This window comes from Rutidosis leptorrhynchoides, chromosome 10 (assembly GCF_046630445.1).
Source record: "Rutidosis leptorrhynchoides isolate AG116_Rl617_1_P2 chromosome 10, CSIRO_AGI_Rlap_v1, whole genome shotgun sequence".
NCBI classification, from domain to species: domain Eukaryota; kingdom Viridiplantae; phylum Streptophyta; class Magnoliopsida; order Asterales; family Asteraceae; genus Rutidosis; species Rutidosis leptorrhynchoides.
In genome coordinates this window covers 268,148,360-268,167,021 of record NC_092342.1, presented here as the reverse complement: position 1 = coordinate 268,167,021, position 18,662 = coordinate 268,148,360, and the positions used below count along the sequence as shown (strand labels likewise).

Sequence of the window (18,662 nt, the reverse complement as noted above, 5' to 3'; positions counted from 1 at the left end):
GCCTAAATAGTCCGCGAATGCCACCTGGATACTTAGGTTTCATATACATTTTACCTATGGGATTTTAATTAGATGGCACTGGATATAATATTAATAGGTGATTTGAAGTTTCCGGGCTGAATTTGAATGATTACCGTACAAGAAATTACAACTCTTTTGACACCAACCTAAAACAATCAGATGCCAAATTACAACCTACTTCAACGTTGCGTTACTAACCTCTGAGTGAAACAATCATATAAGGAGCTAATGAGTGAAACTGTTCAACTTACAAACTTATTTATAAGACAAGTTGCCACTTTGAATGGCGCGTTGTTAATTGCTTATTCCTTTACCCATGTTAACAATTGATATGCGGAAATATGTAATTGATTATTGATATTGGATGAATGTTTACTGATCTAATTAATAAATTAAAAGAAGATAAAAAGAGTACAAGAGACTTTAAACTTCAAGGACTACATTGTGACTAGATTGCTAGTTTGTACATGAGATGGCTAGACTATTTATACAAACAAGTGTTAACAGCTACTTCTAAATCTAGCATGGAGCCTTTCATGAAATGTAACCAAAAGAGAATCATCTCTATTTTGAGTATGCCTTGTTTCTTGTGGCTGCCATTATATCCGTTGCTAAGTAAGTTGACATGTAATCTCCCATTTATGGAAATGATGAGGATTACTTTTCTCTGATCCAAGGTTGAGTTACCATTTAAGGTAATATTCCTTTGACTTTAATATTTATACTTTAACACTCCCCCTCAAGTTGAATAGTGGGATTTCCACAATTCAACTTGCACAACACATCGTTGAGGAGTCTTCCGTTGACAAATTCCTGGGACTAGCTGCAAGCTAGTCATCAATCGTGTTTAGTCTATTCTCGACTTGAACTTCTTTGATTTTTCTCCCGACATGAACCCAATTCAATCTTGAATCTTCACTGGTTCACCTGGAGTATTCAACTTCCCGACATGAACCCAGTCCAACTTGGACCTTCACTGATTTGTCAAGAAATATTCAACTTTTCTAGACATGAACCCAGTCTAACTTGGACCTTGTTTGGTTCGCCTAGTATATTTAGATTCCAAACATGAACCCAGTTTATTTTTAAACCTTGTTTGGTTCGCTTGGAATATTTAAGTTTTCTTTTCCTGACATGAACCCAGTTCAACGTGACGTGAACCTTGTTTGGTTCGCCAGAAGTATTTAAGTTTCCCGTCATGAACCCAGCTCCACTTGAACCTTGTTTGGCTCGCCCGACATGAACCCAGTTCTATCTTGAACCTTGTTTGGCTCGCCTGATATGAACCCAGTTCAACATAAGCCTTGTTTGGTTCGTCCGGAGTGTTTTGCTTTATTCCGTTAGATGCGGTTGAAATGTCCCGTTCTTATTGATTAAAAACGTTCCATATTAATTGATTTCGTTGCGAGGTTTTGACCTCTATATGAGACGTTTTTCAAAGACTGCATTCATTTTTAAAACAAACCATAACCTTTATTTCATAAATAAAGGTTTAAAAAGCTTTACGTAGATTATCAAATAATGATAATCTAAAATATCCTGTTTACACACGACCATTACATAATGGTTTACAATACAAATATGTTACATCGAAATCAGTTTCTTGAATGCAGTTTTTATACAATATCATACAAACATGGACTCCAAATCTTGTCCTTATTTTAGTATGCAACAGCGGAAGCTCTTAGTATTCACCTGAGAATAAACATGCTTTAAACGTCAACAAAAATGTTGGTGAGTTATAGGTTTAACCTATATATATCAAATCGTAACAATAGACCACAAGATTTCATATTTCAATACACATCCCATACATAGAGATAAAAATCATTCATATGGTGAACACCTGGTAACCGACATTAACAAGATGCATATATAAGAATATCCCCATCATTCCGGGACACCCTTCGGATATGATATAAATTTCGAAGTACTAAAGCATCCGGTACTTTGGATGGGGTTTGTTAGGCCCAATAGATCTATCTTTAGGATTCACGTCAATTAGGGTGTCTGTTCCCTAATTCTTAGATTACCAGACTTAATAAAAAGGGGCATATTCGATTTCGATAATTCAACCATAGAATGTAGTTTCACGTACTTGTGTCTATTTTGTAAATCATTTATAAAACCTGCATGTATTCTCATCCCAAAAATATTAGATTTTAAAAGTGGGACTATAACTCACTTTCACAGATTTTTACTTCGTCGGGAAGTAAGACTTGGCCACTGGTTGATTCACGAACCTATAACAATATATACATATATATCAAAGTATGTTTAAAATATATTTACAACACTTTTAATATATTTTGATGTTTTAAGTTTATTAAGTCAGCTGTCCTCGTTAGTAACCTACAACTAGTTGTCCACAGTTAGATGTACAGAAATAAATCGATAAATATTATCTTGAATCAATCCACGACCCAGTGTATACGTATCTCAGTATTGATCACAACTCAAACTATATATATTTTAGAATCAACCTCAACCCTGTATAGCTAACTCCAACATTCACATATAGAGTGTCTATGGTTGTTCCGAAATATATATAGATGTGTCGACATGATAGGTCGAAACATTGTATACGTGTCTATGGTATCTCAAGATTACATAATATACAATACAAGTTAATTAAGTTATGGTTGGAATAGATTTGTTACCAATTTTCACGTAGCTAAAATGAGAAAAATTATCCAATCTTGTTTTACCCATAACTTCTTCATTTTAAATCCGTTTTGAGTGAATCAAATTGCTATGGTTTCATATTGAACTCTATTTTATGAATCTAAACAGAAAAGTATAGGTTTATAGTCGGAAAAATAAGTTACAAGTCATTTTTATAAAGGTAGTCATTTCAGTCGAAAGAACGACGTCTAGATGACCATTTTAGAAAACATACTTCCACTTTGAGTTTAACCATAATTTTTGGATATAGTTTCATGTTCATAATAAAAATCATTTTCTCAGAATAACAACTTTTAAATCAAAGTTTATCATAGTTTTTAATTAACTAACCCAAAACAGCCCGCGGTGTTATTACGACGGCGTAAATCCGGTTTTACGGTGTTTTTCGTGTTTCCAGGTTTTAAATCATTAAGTTAGCATATCATATAGATATAGAACATGTGTGTAGTTAATTTTAAAAGTCAAGTTAGAAGGATTAAATTTTGTTTGCGAACAAGTTTAGAATTAACTAAACTATGTTCTAGTGATTACAAGTTTAAACCTTCGAATAAGATAGTTTTATATATATGAATCGAATGATGTTATGAACATCATTACTACTTCAAGTTTAGTAGGTAAACCTACTGGAAGTGACAAGAAATGATCTAGCTTCAAAGGATCTTGGATGGCTTGAAAGTTCTTGAAGTAGGATCATGACACAAAAACAAGTTCAAGTAAGATTTTTACTCGAATTAAGATAGTTTATAGTTATAGAAATTGAATCAAAGTTTGAATATGAATATTACCTTGAATAAGAAAGATAACCTACTGTATATAACAAAGGTTTCTTGATCTTAGATGATTACTTGGAATGGATTAGAAAGCTTGGAAGTAAATTAGTAAACTTGAAGGGATTTTTGAAGTGTTCTTGAAGTGTTCTTCCTATGATGATTATAGCTTGATTCTTGAAGTGATTTTTGATGAAGATGATGATTAACTACTGGAAAAATATGTTCATAATAGTGTGTGTGTGTTGAGAGAGAATTAGAAAGAGAATTGGAAGTGAAAGGGAGTGAATGATGAGTGGTAATTGGTGAGTGGTGAGTGGGGTTAAAAGGAGTTCTAGTTAGTTGACTAGCTCATGGTAGAAGTTAAAATTGATTAGTCATACATGACATAATCAAGAGTGGAATCCCATGCTAGTTCCTATTGGTATATACTCATAGTAAGTACGTTTTGAAGCTGTGTATAATACGGGTAAGAATACGACTAGAATTCTTGATGAAAGAAAAGAATGGAAAAGTAACTGTAACCATTTTCGTTAAGTATGAGTGTTTTGATATATGTCTTGAAGTCTTCCAAAAGTATTTTAATACATCTAAATACACTACATGTATATACATTTTAACTGAGTCGTTAAGTCATCGTTAGTCGTTACATGTAAGTGTTGTTTTGAAACCTTTAAGTTAATGATCTCAATTAATGTTGTTAACCCATTGTTTATTATATCTAATGAGATGTTTAAATTATTATATTATCATGATATTATGATATATTAATATATCTTAATATGATATATATACATTTAAATGTCGTTACAACGATAATCGTTACATATATGTCTCGTTTCGAAATCCTTAAGTTAGTAGTCTTGTTTATATGTATATAACTCATTGTTAATATACTTATGGAGATACTTACTTATCATAATCTCATGTTAACCATATGTATATCCATATATATATCGTCATGTCGTTTTTACAAGTTTTAACGTTCGTGAATCGCCGGTCAACTTGGGTGGTCAATTGTCTATATGAAACATATTTCAATTAATCAAGTCTTAACAAGTTTGATTGCTTAACATGTTGGAAACATTTAATCATGTAAATATCAATCTCAATTAATAAATATAAACATGGAAAAGTTCGGGTCACTACAGTACCTACGCGTTAAATAAATTTCGTCCCGAAATTTTAAGCTGTTGAAGGTGTTGACGAATCTTCTGGAAATAGATGCGGGTATTTCTTCTTCATCTGATCTTCACGCTCCCAGGTGAACTCGGGTCCCCTACGACCATTCCATCAAACCTTAACAATTGGTATCTTGTTTTGCTTAAGTCTTTTAACCTCACGATCCATTATTTCGACGGGTTCTTCGATGAATTGGAGTTTTTCGTTGATTTGGATTTCATCTAACAGAATAGTGAGATCTTCTTTAGCAAAACATTTCTTCAAATTCGAGACGTGGAAAGTGTTATGTACAGCCACGAGTTGTTGAGGTAACTCAAGTCGGTAAGCTACTGGTCCGACACGATCAATAATCTTGAATGATCCAATATACCTTGGATTTAATTTCCCTCGTTTACCAAATCGAACAACGCCTTTCCAAGGTGCAACTTTAAGCATGACCATCTCTCCAATTTCAAATTCTATATCTTTTCTTTTAATGTCAGCGTAGCTCTTTTGTCGACTTTGGGCGGTTTTCAACCGTTGTTGAATTTGGATGATCTTCTCGGTAGTTTCTTGTATAATCTCCGGACCCGTAATCTGTCTATCCCCCACTTCACTCCAACAAATCGGAGACCTGCACTTTCTACCATAAAGTGCTTCAAACGGCGCCATCTCAATGCTTGAATGGTAGCTGTTGTTGTAGGAAAATTCTGCTAATGGTAGATGTCGATCCCAACTGTTTCCGAAATCAATAACACATGCTCGTAGCATGTCTTCAAGCGTTTGTATCGTGCTTTCGCTCTGCCCATCAGTTTGTGGATGATAGGCAGTACTCATGTCTAGACGAGTTCCTAATGCTTGCTGTAATGTCTGCCAGAATCTTGAAATAAATCTGCCATCCCTATCAGAGATAATAGAGATTGGTATTCCATGTCTGGAGATGACTTCCTTCAAATACAGTCGTGCTAACTTCTCCATCTTGTCATCTTCTCTTATTGGCAGGAAATGTGCTGATTTGGTGAGACGATCAACTATTACCCAAATAGTATCAAAACCACTTGCAGTCCTTGGCAATTTAGTGATGAAATCCATGGTAATGTTTTCCCATTTCCATTCCGGGATTTCGGGTTATTGAAGTAGACCTGATGGTTTCTGATGCTCAGCTTTGACCTTAGAACACGTCAAACATTCTCCTACGTATTTAGCAACATCGGCTTTCATACCCGGCCACCAAAAATATTTCCTGAGATCCTTGTACATCTTCCCCGTTCCAAGATGTATTGAGTATCTGGTTTTATGAGCTTCTCTAAGTACCATTTCTCTCATATCTCCAAATTTTGGTACCCAAATCCTTTCAGCCCTATATCGGGTTCCGTCTTCCCGAAATATTAAGATGTTTCTCCGATCCTTTGGGTATTTCATCCGTTAAATTTCCCTCTTTTAAAACTCCTTGTTGCGCCTCCTTTATTTGAGTAGTAAGGTTATTATGAATCATTATATTCATAGATTTTACTCGAATGGGTTCTCTGTCCTTCCTGCTCAAGGCATCGGCTACCACATTTGCCTTCCCCGGGTGGTAACGAATCTCAAAGTCGTAATCATTCAATAATTCAATCCACCTACGCTGCCTCATATTCAGTTGTTTCTGATTAAATATGTGTTGAAGACTTTTGTGGTCGGTATATATAATACTTTTGACCCCATATAAGTAGTGCCTCCAAGTCTTTAATGCAAAAACAACCGCGCCTAATTCCAAATCATGTGTCGTATAATTTTGTTCGTAAATCTTCAATTGTCTAGACGCATAAGCAATCACCTTCGTTCGTTGAATTAATACACAACCGAGACCTTGCTTTGATGCGTCACAATAAATCACAAAATCATCATTCCCTTCAGGCAATGACAATATAGGTGCCGTAGTTAGCTTTTTCTTCAATAACTGAAACGCTTTCTCTTGTTCATCATTCCATTCAAATTTCTTCCCTTTATGCGTTAATGCAGTCAAGGGTTTTGCTATTCTGGAAAAGTCTTGGATGAACCTTCTGTAGTAACCAGCTAGTCCTAAAAACTGGCGTATGTGTTTCGGAGTTTTCGGGGTTTCCCACTTTTCAACAGTTTCTATCTTTGCCGGATCCACCTTAATACCTTCTTTGTTCACTATGTGACCGAGGAATTGAACTTCTTCCAACCAAAATGCACACTTTGAAAACTTAGCGTACAATTCTTCCTTCCTCAATACTTCTAACACCTTTCTCAAATGTTCACCGTGTTCTTGGTCATTCTTTGAGTAAATAAGTATGTCATCAATGAAAACAATGACAAACTTGTCAAGGTATGGTCCACACACTCGGTTCATAAGGTTCATGAACACAGCTGGTGCATTAGTTAAACCAAACGGCATGACCATAAACTCGTAATGACCGTAACGTGTTCTGAAAGCAGTCTTTGGAATATCATCTTCTTTCACCCGCATTTGATGATACCCGGAACGTAAGTCAATCTTTGAATAAACAGACGAGCCTTGTAGTTGATCAAATAAGTCGTCGATTCTCGGTAGTGGGTAGCGGTTCTTGATGGTAAGTTTGTTCAACTCTCGGTAGTCGATACACAACCTGAATGTACCATCTTTCTTCTTGACAAACAAAACAGGAGCTCCCCACGGTGATGTGCTTGGTCGAATGAAACCACGCTCTAAAAGTTCTTGTAATTGGCTTTGCAGTTCTTTCATCTCGCTGGGTGCGAGTCTGTAAGGAGCACGAGCTATTGGTGCAGCTCCTGGTACAAGATCTATTTGAAATTCAACGGATCGCTGTGGGGGTAATCCCGGTAATTCTTTCGGAAATACATCGGGAAATTCTTTTGCAATGGGAACATCATTGATGCTCTTTTCTTCAGTTTGTACTTTCTCGATATGTGCTAGAACAGCATAGTAACCTTTTCTTATTAGTTTTTGTGCCTTCAAATTACTAATAATATGTAGCTTCGTGTTGCCCTTTTCTCCGTACACCATTAAGGGTTTTCCTTTTTCTCGTATAATGCGAATTGCATTTTTGTAACAAACGATCTCTGCTTTCACTTCTTTCAACCAGTCCATACCGATTATCACATCAAAACTCCCTAACTCTACTGGTATTAAATCAATCTTAAATGTTTCGCTAACCAGTTTAATTTCTCGATTCCGACATATATTATCTGCTGAAATTAATTTACCATTTGCTAATTCGAGTAAAAATTTACTATTCAAAGGCGTCAATGGACAACTTAATTTAGCACAAAAATCTCTACTCATATAGCTTCTATCCGCACCCGAATCAAATAAAACGTAAGCAGATTTATTGTCAATAAGAAACGTACCCGTAACAATCTCCGGGTCTTCCTGTGCCTCTGCCGCATTAATATTGAAAACTCTTCCGCGGCCTTGTCCATTCGTGTTCTCCTGGTTCGGGCAATTTCTAATAATGTGGCCCGGTTTTCCACATTTATAACAAACTACATTGGCATAACTTGCTCCGACACTACTTGCTCCGCCATTACTCGTTCCGACACCATTTGTTCCTTTCGTTCTATTAACCCCTGGTCCGTAGACCTCATACTTCGTCGCGCTATGACCATTTCTTTTACACTTGTTGCAAAATTTGGTGCAGAACCCCGAGTGATACTTTTCACACCTTTGGCATAGCTGCTTCTGATTGTTGTTGTTGTTGTTGTTGTTGTTGTGGTTATTATTGTTGTTGGGATGATTGTTGTAGTTGCTGTTGTTGTTGTTATTGTTGTTGGGCCGTTTGTTGTAGTTGCGATTGATGTTGCGATTGTTGGGATAATTGTTGCGATTATTGTTGTAATTGCTGCTGTTGTTGTATTGGTGATTCTTATCACCGTTTTCCTCCCACTTTCTTTTGACTTGCTTCACATTGGCCTCTTCAGCAGTCTGTTCTTTAATTCTTTCTTCAATCTGGTTCACTAGTTTGTGAGCCATTCTACATGCCTGTTGTATGGAGGCGGGCTCGTGTGAACTTATATCTTCTTGGATTCTTTCCGGTAATCCTTTCACAAACGCGTCGATCTTCTCTTCCTCATCTTCGAATGCTCCCGGACACAATAGGCACAATTCTATGAATCGTCTTTCATACGTGGTAATATCAAATCCTTGGGTTCGTAACCCTCTAAGTTCTGTCTTGAGCTTATTGATCTCGGTTCTGGGACGGTACTTCTCGTTCATCAAGTGCTTGAATGCTGACCACGGTAGTGCGTACGCATCATCTTGTCCCACTTGCTCTAGATAGGTATTCCACCATGTTAACGCAGAACCTGTGAAGGTATGCGTAGCGTACTTCACTTTGTCCTCTTCAGTACACTTACTTATGGCAAACACCGATTCGACCTTCTCGGTCCACCGTTTCAATCCGATCGGTCCTTCGGTTCCATCAAATTCCAAAGGTTTGCAGGCAGTGAATTCTTTGTAGGTCCATCCTACACGATTTCCTGTACTACCAGATCCAAGGTTATTGTTGGTATGTAGCGCAGCCTGTACTACGGCTATGTTTGAAGCTAGAAAAGTACGGAATTCCTCTTCATTCATATTCACGGTGTGTCGAGTAGTCGGTGCCATTTCCTTCAAAATAGTCAAATGGAACAAGTTAATCATACAGAATATTAAGAGTAGTTAATAGTATTTCGTAGCATAATATGAACTCATTTATAAAAGCTTTTTCTTCATATTAGCATTTTATAAGTTTAAATTCGGGTAGTACCTACCCGTTAAGTTCATACTTAGTAGCTAATATACAATTCAACTACTACAATTCTATATGAAAAACTGATTGTAATAATATTTCGCGTTCAAACTTTTATACAATATTTTACAAACTTACAATACCGCTTATTTTACATAAAGCATGAAATATAGCACACAATAACTTTGATACAAGATAGTTGTGAAGATAATTCTAGCTAGTACACAAGTCGTTCAGCAAAGGCAATAAAGACACGTAATTCATACGTCCAGAAACAAGTCATGCATTCTGGTTTTACTAGGACTACTTCCCATCCTTGGTCTTGTGGAACATAACCGTTATGGCCATTGATAAGACAGCGTGTTGTAACGTCGTCAAAGGGACGAGGGTTACGTAATGACCAACAGTCTCGTAATAACCTAAAAACCTCATTTCTTACCCCAATTACCGACTCCGTCACTTGTGGGAACGTTTTGTTTAATAGTTGTAGCCCGATGTTCTTGTTCTCACTTTGGTGAGAAGCGAACATTACTAACCCGTAAGCATAACATGCTTCTTTATGTTGCATGTTAGCCGCTTTTTCTAAATCACGAAGTCCTATATTCGAATATACTGAGTCAAAATAATTTCTTAACCCGTTGCGTAAAATAGCATTTGGGTTCCCCGCAATATATGCGTCAAAGTAAACACATCGTAACTTATGGATTTCCCAATGTGATATCCCCCATCTTTCGAACGAAAGCCTTTTATAAACCAAGGCATTCTTGGAACGTTCTTCGAATGTCTTACAAACTGATCTCGCCTTAAATAGTTGTGCCGAGGAATTCTGACCGACTCTAGACAAGATTTCATCAATCATGTCTCCGGGTAGGTCTCTTAAAATATTGGGTTGTCTATTCATTTTGTGTTTTTATACTGTAAAATAGACAAGAGTTAGATTCATAAAAAAAAAATACTTATTAATACAAGCAATTTTTACATATATCATAAAGCATAAGCACACTATATTACATATATTACACCACACGAATACAACTATCTTATTCCGACTCGCTCGTTTCTTCTTGTTCGGTTTTGGTTCGTTTTTCCAAGTTTCTAGGGATATATGATGTTCCCCTAATACGAGCCGTCGTTGTCCACATTGGTTTAGAAAAACCTGGTGGTTTAGAGGTTACCGGGTCATTGTTACAACTTAAGGACTTCGGGGGTTGACGATACATATAAAGTTCATCGGGGTTGGAATTAGATTTCTCTATTTTTATGCCCTTTCCCTTATTATTTTCTTTTGCCTTTTTAAATTCATTTGGGGTAATTTCTATAACATCATCGGAATTCTCGTCGGAATCCGATTCATCGGAGAATTGGTAATCCTCCCAATATTTTGCTTCCTTGGCGGAAACACCATTGACCATAATTAACCTTGGTCAGTTGGTTGAGGATTCTCTTTTACTTAACTGTTTTATTATTTCTCCCACCGGTTCTATTTTTTTTTCCGGTTCCGATTCTTCTTCCGGTTCCGATTCTTCTTCCGGTTCCGACTCTTCTTCTGGTTCCTCTTCGGGAACTTGTGAATCAGTCCACGAATCATTCCAATTTACATTTGACTCTTCATTATTATTAGGTGAGTCAATGGGACTTGTTCTAGAGGTAGACATCTATCACATAATATCAAACACGTTAAGAGATTAATATATCACATAATATTCATATGTTAAAAATATATAGTTTCCAACAAAAATGTTAAGCAATCATTTTTAAAGAAAATACGGTCGAAGTCCAGACTCACTAATGCATCCTAACAAACTCGATAAGACACACTAATGCAAATTTTCTGGTTCTCTAAGACCAACGCTCGGATACCAACTGAAATGTCCTGTTCTTATTGATTAAAAACGTTCCATATTAATTGATTTCGTTGCGAGGTTTTGACCTCTATATGAGACGTTTTTCAAAGACTGCATTCATTTTTAAAACAAACCATAACCTTTATTTCATAAATAAAGGTTTAAAAAGCTTTACGTAGATTATCAAATAATGATAATCTAAAATATCCTGTTTACACACGACCATTACATAATGGTTTACAATACAAATATGTTACATCGAAATCGGTTTCTTGAATGCAGTTTTTATACAATATCATACAAACATGGACTCCAAATCTTGTCCTTATTTTAGTATGCAACATCGAAAGCTCTTAGTATTCACCTGAGAATAAACATGCTTTAAACGTCAACAAAAATGTTGGTGAGTTATAGGTTTAACCTATATATATCAAATCGTAACAATAGACCACAAGATTTCATATTTCAATACACATCCCATACATAGAGATAAAAATCATTCATATGGTGAACACCTGGTAACCGACATTAACAAGATGCATATATAAGAATATCCCCATCATTCCGGGACACCCTTCGGATATGATATAAATTTTGAAGTACTAAAGCATCCGGTACTTTGGATGGGGTTTGTTAGGCCCAATAGATCTATCTTTAGGATTCACGTCAATTAGGGTGTCTGTTCCCTAATTCTTAGATTACCAGACTTAATAAAAAGGGGCATATTCGATTTCGATAATTCAACCATAGAATGTAGTTTCATGTACTTGTGTCTATTTTGTAAATCATTTATAAAACCTGCATGTATTCTCATCCCAAAAATATTAGATTTTAAAAGTGGGACTATAACTCACTTTCACAGATTTTTACTTCGTCGGGAAGTAAAACTTGGCCACTGGTTGATTCACGAACCTATAACAATATATACATATATATCAAAGTATGTTTAAAATATATTTGCAACACTTTTAATATATTTTGATGTTTTAAGTTTATTAAGTCAGCTGTCCTCGTTAGTAACCTACAACTAGTTGTCCACAGTTAGATGTACAGAAATAAATCGATAAATATTATCTTGAATCAATCCACGACCCAGTGTATACGTATCTCAGTATTGATCACAATTCAAACTATATATATTTTAGAATCAACCTCAACCCTGTATAGCTAACTCCAACATTCACATATAGAGTGTCTATGGTTGTTCCGAAATATATATAGATGTGTCGACATGATAGGTCGAAACATTGTATACGTGTCTATGGTATCTCAAGATTACATAATATACAATACAAGTTGATTAAGTTACGGTTGGAATAGATTTGTTACCAATTTTCACGTAGCTAAAATGAGAAAAATTATCCAATCTTGTTTTACCCATAACTTCTTCATTTTAAATCCGTTTTGAGTGAATCAAATTTCTATGGTTTCATATTGAACTCTATTTTATGAATCTAAATAGAAAAGTATAGGTTTATAGTCGGAAAAATAAGTTACAAGTCGTTTTTGTAAAGGTAGTCATTTCAGTCGAAAGAACGACGTCTAGATGACCATTTTAGAGAACATACTTCCACTTTGAGTTTAACCATAATTTTTGGATATAGTTTCATGTTCATAATAAAAATCATTTTCTCAGAATATCAACTTTTAAATCAAAGTTTATCATAGTTTTTAATTAACTAACCCAAAACAGCCCGCGGTGTTACTACGACGGCGTAAATCCGGTTTTACGGTGTTTTTCGTGTTTCCAGGTTTTAAATCATTAAGTTAGCATATCATATAGATATAGAACATGTGTGTAGTTAATTTTAAAAGTCAAGTTAGAAGGATTAACTTTTGTTTGCGAACAAGTTTAGAATTAACTAAACTATGTTCTAGTGATTACGAGTTTAAACCTTCGAATAAGATAGTTTTATATATATGAATCGAATGATGTTATGAACATCATTACTACCTCAAGTTTAGTAGGTAAACCTACTGGAAGTGACAAGAAATTATCTAGCTTCAAAGGATCTTGGATGGCTTGAAAGTTCTTGAAGTAGGATCATGACACAAAAACAAGTTCAAGTAAGATTTTTACTCGAATTAAGATAGTTTATAGTTATAGAAATTGAATCAAAGTTTGAATATGAATATTACCTTGAATAAGAAAGATAACCTACTATATATAACAAAGGTTTCTTGATCTTAGATGATTACTTGGAATGGATTAGAAAGCTTGGAAGTAAATTAGTAAACTTGAAGGGATTTTTGAAGTGTTCTTGAAGTGTTCTTCCTATGATGATTATAGCTTGATTCTTGAAGTGATTTTTGATGAAGATGATGATTAACTACTGGAAAAATACATTCATAATAGTATGTGTGTGTTGAGAGAGAATTAGAAAGAGAATTGGAAGTGAAATGGAGTGAATGATGAGTGGTAATTGGTGAGTGGTGAGTGGGGTTAAAAGGAGTTTTAGTTAGTTGACTAGCTCATGGTAGAAGTTAAAATTGATTAGTCATACATGACATAATCATGAGTGGACTCCCATGCTAGTTCCTATTGGTATATACTCATAGTAAGTACGTTTTGAAGCTGTGTATAATACGGGTAAGAATACGACTAGAATTCTTGATGAAAGAAAAGAATGGAAAAGTAACTGTAACCATTTTCGTTAAGTATGAGTGTTTTGATATATGTCTTGAAGTCTTCCAAAAGTATTTTAATACATCTAAATACACTACATGTATATACATTTTAACTGAGTCGTTAAGTCATCGTTAGTCGTTACATGTAAGTGTTGTTTTGAAACCTTTAAGTTAACGATCTCAATTAATGTTGTTAACCCATTGTTTATTATATCTAATGAGATGTTTAAATTATTATATTATCATGATATTATAATATATTAATATATCTTAATATGATATATATACATTTAAATGTCGTTACAACGATAATCGTTACATATATGTCTCGTTTCGAAATCCTTAAGTTAGTAGTCTTGTTTATATGTATATAACTCATTGTTAATATACTTATGGAGATACTTACTTATCATAATCTCATGTTAACCATATGTATATCCATATATATATCGTCATGTCGTTTTTACAAGTTTTAACGTTCGTGAATCGCCGGTCAACTTGGGTGGTCAATTGTCTATATGAAACATATTTCAATTAATCAAGTCTTAACAAGTTTGATTGCTTAACATGTTGGAAACATTTAATCTTGTAAATATCAATCTCAATTAATATATATAAACATGGAAAAGTTCGGGTCACTACAGCGGTAATCAACTCACGGTGTCGCTAGAATTAATCTCCCCCTCACCGTGTGTTGGATATGTACCGGAAACATCATAAAAGCAAGGATTAATTACATAACAAAATCACTCATAATCACATTTCTTTTCCACCAACTCACGATGATATTTAGAATTAAACTCCTCTCACTTGTGCGTTGAGAAATAATAATATTCGGGGGAAAAATTGGTCCATAATGTTTTTTTTCGTTTGTGGCCAACAACCCAAAATGGCCCCTCCCTCCTTTTACGTGAACAACATAGAAACTACACAAATTACTCCTTTTTTCAACAAAGTATGTGACCATCCTTTCTTTTTCAAAACAAAAACAACAGTTTTCAATCAATTGCCCATAAAGTAGGTCCACCCCACTCCTTTTCCTCTTGTTTTCTCGTGGGAGCATACCTTAGCTAAAAAATCAGTGGGTCTTTTAAATGAGAGTTAAAAGAAAAAATTGTCCATTTATTTTAAAATAATTTTCTTTTTATTCCATTAAAAAAAGAGTAAAAAATTGGACTAGAAAAACTATGACCAAATTGTCTCGGAAGGATACAACGAGGGAAGATTTTGTTTTGTAAATTAGTAAAGAGAATCTTTGACTATTCTTTTTTCTTTTTGACTTCACAGAAAAGTTTGTAAATCAATAAAACTATAATTTTTTTTTTGTATATGCAAAATATTTTGAAATACGGTGTAAAAATTTGTCCATTTAAAAATAATTTTGTGAACCTGACTCTTCAACATCACCAAGGAACATCCGACCAACTTTTTAACTTTATACCGAGTAATATTTAATTAAACTTTTGACTTTTTTTTTTTTTTATTTTTACATGAAAGCCTATATGATGGAGTCTTTTAACAATAGTGTAAGAGCATTCTCAACAATCATGTTAATGTAATGTCAATGTTTAGCCAATGTCATGTTAATGTTATGCACCTGATGGGAGTACATTGCCAATCTCTAGCCAATGTCATATTGTCTTTCATATTGTGAATCTCTAGCATTTTCATTCACGAGATTTTAGAGTTGAAGTGTATTTACTATTAATAGAAAAAGATTTGTTATTGGTTAGTGATGAGAAGTGGGTCCATGTTATGGTATGTCATGGTTGGGAGTAAATTGTGATGGGAAGGAAATGGTGATGTGGCGATGATATGGCAGTATGTTAATATGAAGAAGGCTGTCATGAATGGAAATGCTCACAAAGCAAGGGGTTTATCATCATTCCAACCTTTTCTTCCTTCGGTATCTTTCATCCCAAACCCACTTCTCCATAGATGATTAACAGTATGGTTCAATTAAACAAAAAAGGTACTGAGTTAAACACTGATCGATTGTTTTAATTCAGGGTTTGAGGGTTTTTCCCTCACCCATTTGGCCAATTTGAACATAATTTTTAAACATAACAAAGAGACCAGTCGTAAAGGGATTAAACAAGGGTTTATATTTTTTTTCATCCCAACCTTCTCCTCCCTAAAATCAGTCATGACAAAATTAGGGTTTGATTCAAACCCTAACCCTTTACTTTCTATCGACGATTTTCTAGATGAATATGAAATTAAAAGAACAAGTTTTGAGAAGAGAAGGGGTTGAGGTGTTAACCCCAAACCCTTTACCTGATTGCAGATTTTCGAAGCATTAAATTGAAGCATTTGTGGTGTCGTTGCGGGTAGCTTCATGGTTGCCGCCGACCACCGCTGCTGCTCCCTTCGTTGTCATTCAGGTTTTTTGATTTCTTTTCTCTTTTCGGTGCCAGGTAACCGCCTATGGTCGTCGTTAACTATTGATGGTTGGTGGTGGCCACCATTGTTGGTAGCCTCTTCGTTACCCACGGCTGCAAATCCAACCCTTTCTTTTTCTGAAACTGTAATATAATCACCTTGGCAACTACAACTATTGGTTGTTGTTGTATGGCCGATGATTTTAAGGCTTCACTTGCTGTTTTCAGTTGATTAATGAGTCAAGCTACAGTCTTTTTTGACATGGCAGCTTAATTTAAGGTAGATGATTGAAACTAAAAACGATTGTATTAATCCCTCGATCTACACCTTTAGCTCTGATACCATGTTAACAATCGATATGACGAAATATGTAATTGATTATTGATATTGGATGAATGTTTACGGATCTAATTAATAAATTAAAAGAAGATAAAAAGAGTACAAGAGACTTTAAACTTCAAGGACCACATTGTGACTAGATTGCTAGTTTGCACATGAGATGGCTATACTATTTATACAAACAAGTGTTAACAGCTACTTCTAAATTTAGCATGGAGCCTTTCATGAAATGTAAACAAAAGAGAATCATCTCTTGTAACACCCCGTTTTCTTCATACGTATCTTAAGGTACTTATTTAATCGTTAGAACGTTATAATTCGCTTGTTTATGTGATTAAACGATTTAGAGTGTTAACTTGATGTATGCGATATATATATATATATATATATATATATATATATATATATATATATATATATATATATATATATATATATATATACATATACATATATGTTTGAGAATGTATGCATGTATAAGTATATGCATGGGTTTTGATAGCGTTAAGTCATGTGAGACTTAAAGACGAAGTTTAAATGTATATAGGAAGCGTGAACGAGGTGTACAAGTCGAATAAATCGATAGTTGTGTTAAGTTGTCAAAATGGCCAGTTGTAGGCTATTGCCGCGCCGCGAGGTTCTTGGGCGCGCCGAGACAAATAAAGCAAATCAAATTCAGGAGTGGATTAAGACAGCTCGAAAAATCAGTTAATTGCCACGCCGTGACAAAATGGGTCGCGCCGCGACCCACTGGGTGAACTGGTTCCGATTTTGGCTTTTAAAAAGAGTGAATCAAGGGTATTTTCATCTTTTTGCATGTAGATCTGATTGAGACTTTAAGTCTCAGCCACTTATCTCATTTATTTCATTTCATTTCTCTTTTCTTTTGCTATTTTCTCTCAAAACACTAAACCCATTTAAATCCAAAGTGAGATTTGAGAGTGAAGATTTGAGATTTGATCTTTGGAGCAAGAAGTAAAGTTGTTCTCCTTGTTCATAGCTTTGACTTGATAGTGTTGGTAAGTCTTAACTCCATGTTTTAAGTTTTAGTTAATTTATGGCTAGGGTTTGGGCCATTTGAGACTTGTAAGACCCATTTGGGGAATTAATGGGTGAATTTGTGTTATAGTAATGTAAGGAAAACCCTAATGGCTATAATCTGGAGTTTGGTCATGAAAATTGGGATTTGTAAGTGTTAAAACTGTTGTTAGTCACTAATACACTTGTTTAATGATGAAAGATTTGTTAATGGGTTTAAGTTTGACCCATGTCAAAACCCGACCTTAACCATAAGGACGAATACAATAACATATGATTTCATCGCGAGGTATTGACCTCTATATGCAACATTTTTCAAAAACTGCATTCGTTTTTACAATACAAACCATAGCTTTTATTACAAATACAAGGTTTAAACAACTTAATAATGATTATCGTTTAGCAATAATCTTAGACTTACAAACTTTACATGTGATAATAACAATACGACCTCCAACATATTTTACATTACAAATCCTCCGATATGCAGTTTTATTTTTGACACAAATATGCATACTCAAGATCTTGCTTAAATTCAACATGTTGCAGCGGAAGCTTTTAGTTATCACCTGAGAATAAACATGCTTAAAACGTCAACATAAAGTTGGTGAGATATAGGTTTAATGCCGGCAACGTTATAAATATAGACCACAAGATTTCATATATAAACGTTTTAATAAAAATATTCTAAGTTGTTGAGCACTTGATAACCATACTTAACATTTAATCAACGTCGCATATTCCCTTTATTATGAAATCTTACTACACCGTACCAAGTGTAGTTACCGAAACGAAGTACTGTGCAACCGTTGAATACTGGTCGTCCAGTCCGGTTGGGGTTGTCAGGCCCGATAGATCTATCAACAGGATTCGCGTTTACAATACCTCATGTAAATAATAGTTACCAAGTTACAGGGAAGTATGCCAGTGGTACAACTCAACGTAGAATATATATTTTTAATCACTTGTGTCCATAACGTAAATCATAAAATGCATGTATTCTCATCCCGAAATATTTAGAGTTTAAAAGTGGGACTATATACTCACCTTTTCCTTGAAGGTAT

At 34.8% G+C, this 18,662-nt stretch overlaps 1 protein-coding gene across 1 annotated transcript in view; it reads right to left on the bottom strand.

Moving 5' to 3' along the window:
• Positions 1-206: 206 nt before the first annotated feature.
• Positions 207-18,662, bottom strand: part of LOC139871618 (pentatricopeptide repeat-containing protein MRL1, chloroplastic) — a 194,880-nt gene continuing 176,424 nt past the window's right edge. The window contains exon 20 of the mRNA XM_071859337.1: positions 207-219. The gene's annotated coding sequence lies outside the window, so the exon portion shown is untranslated. The remainder of the gene's footprint in view (positions 220-18,662) is intronic.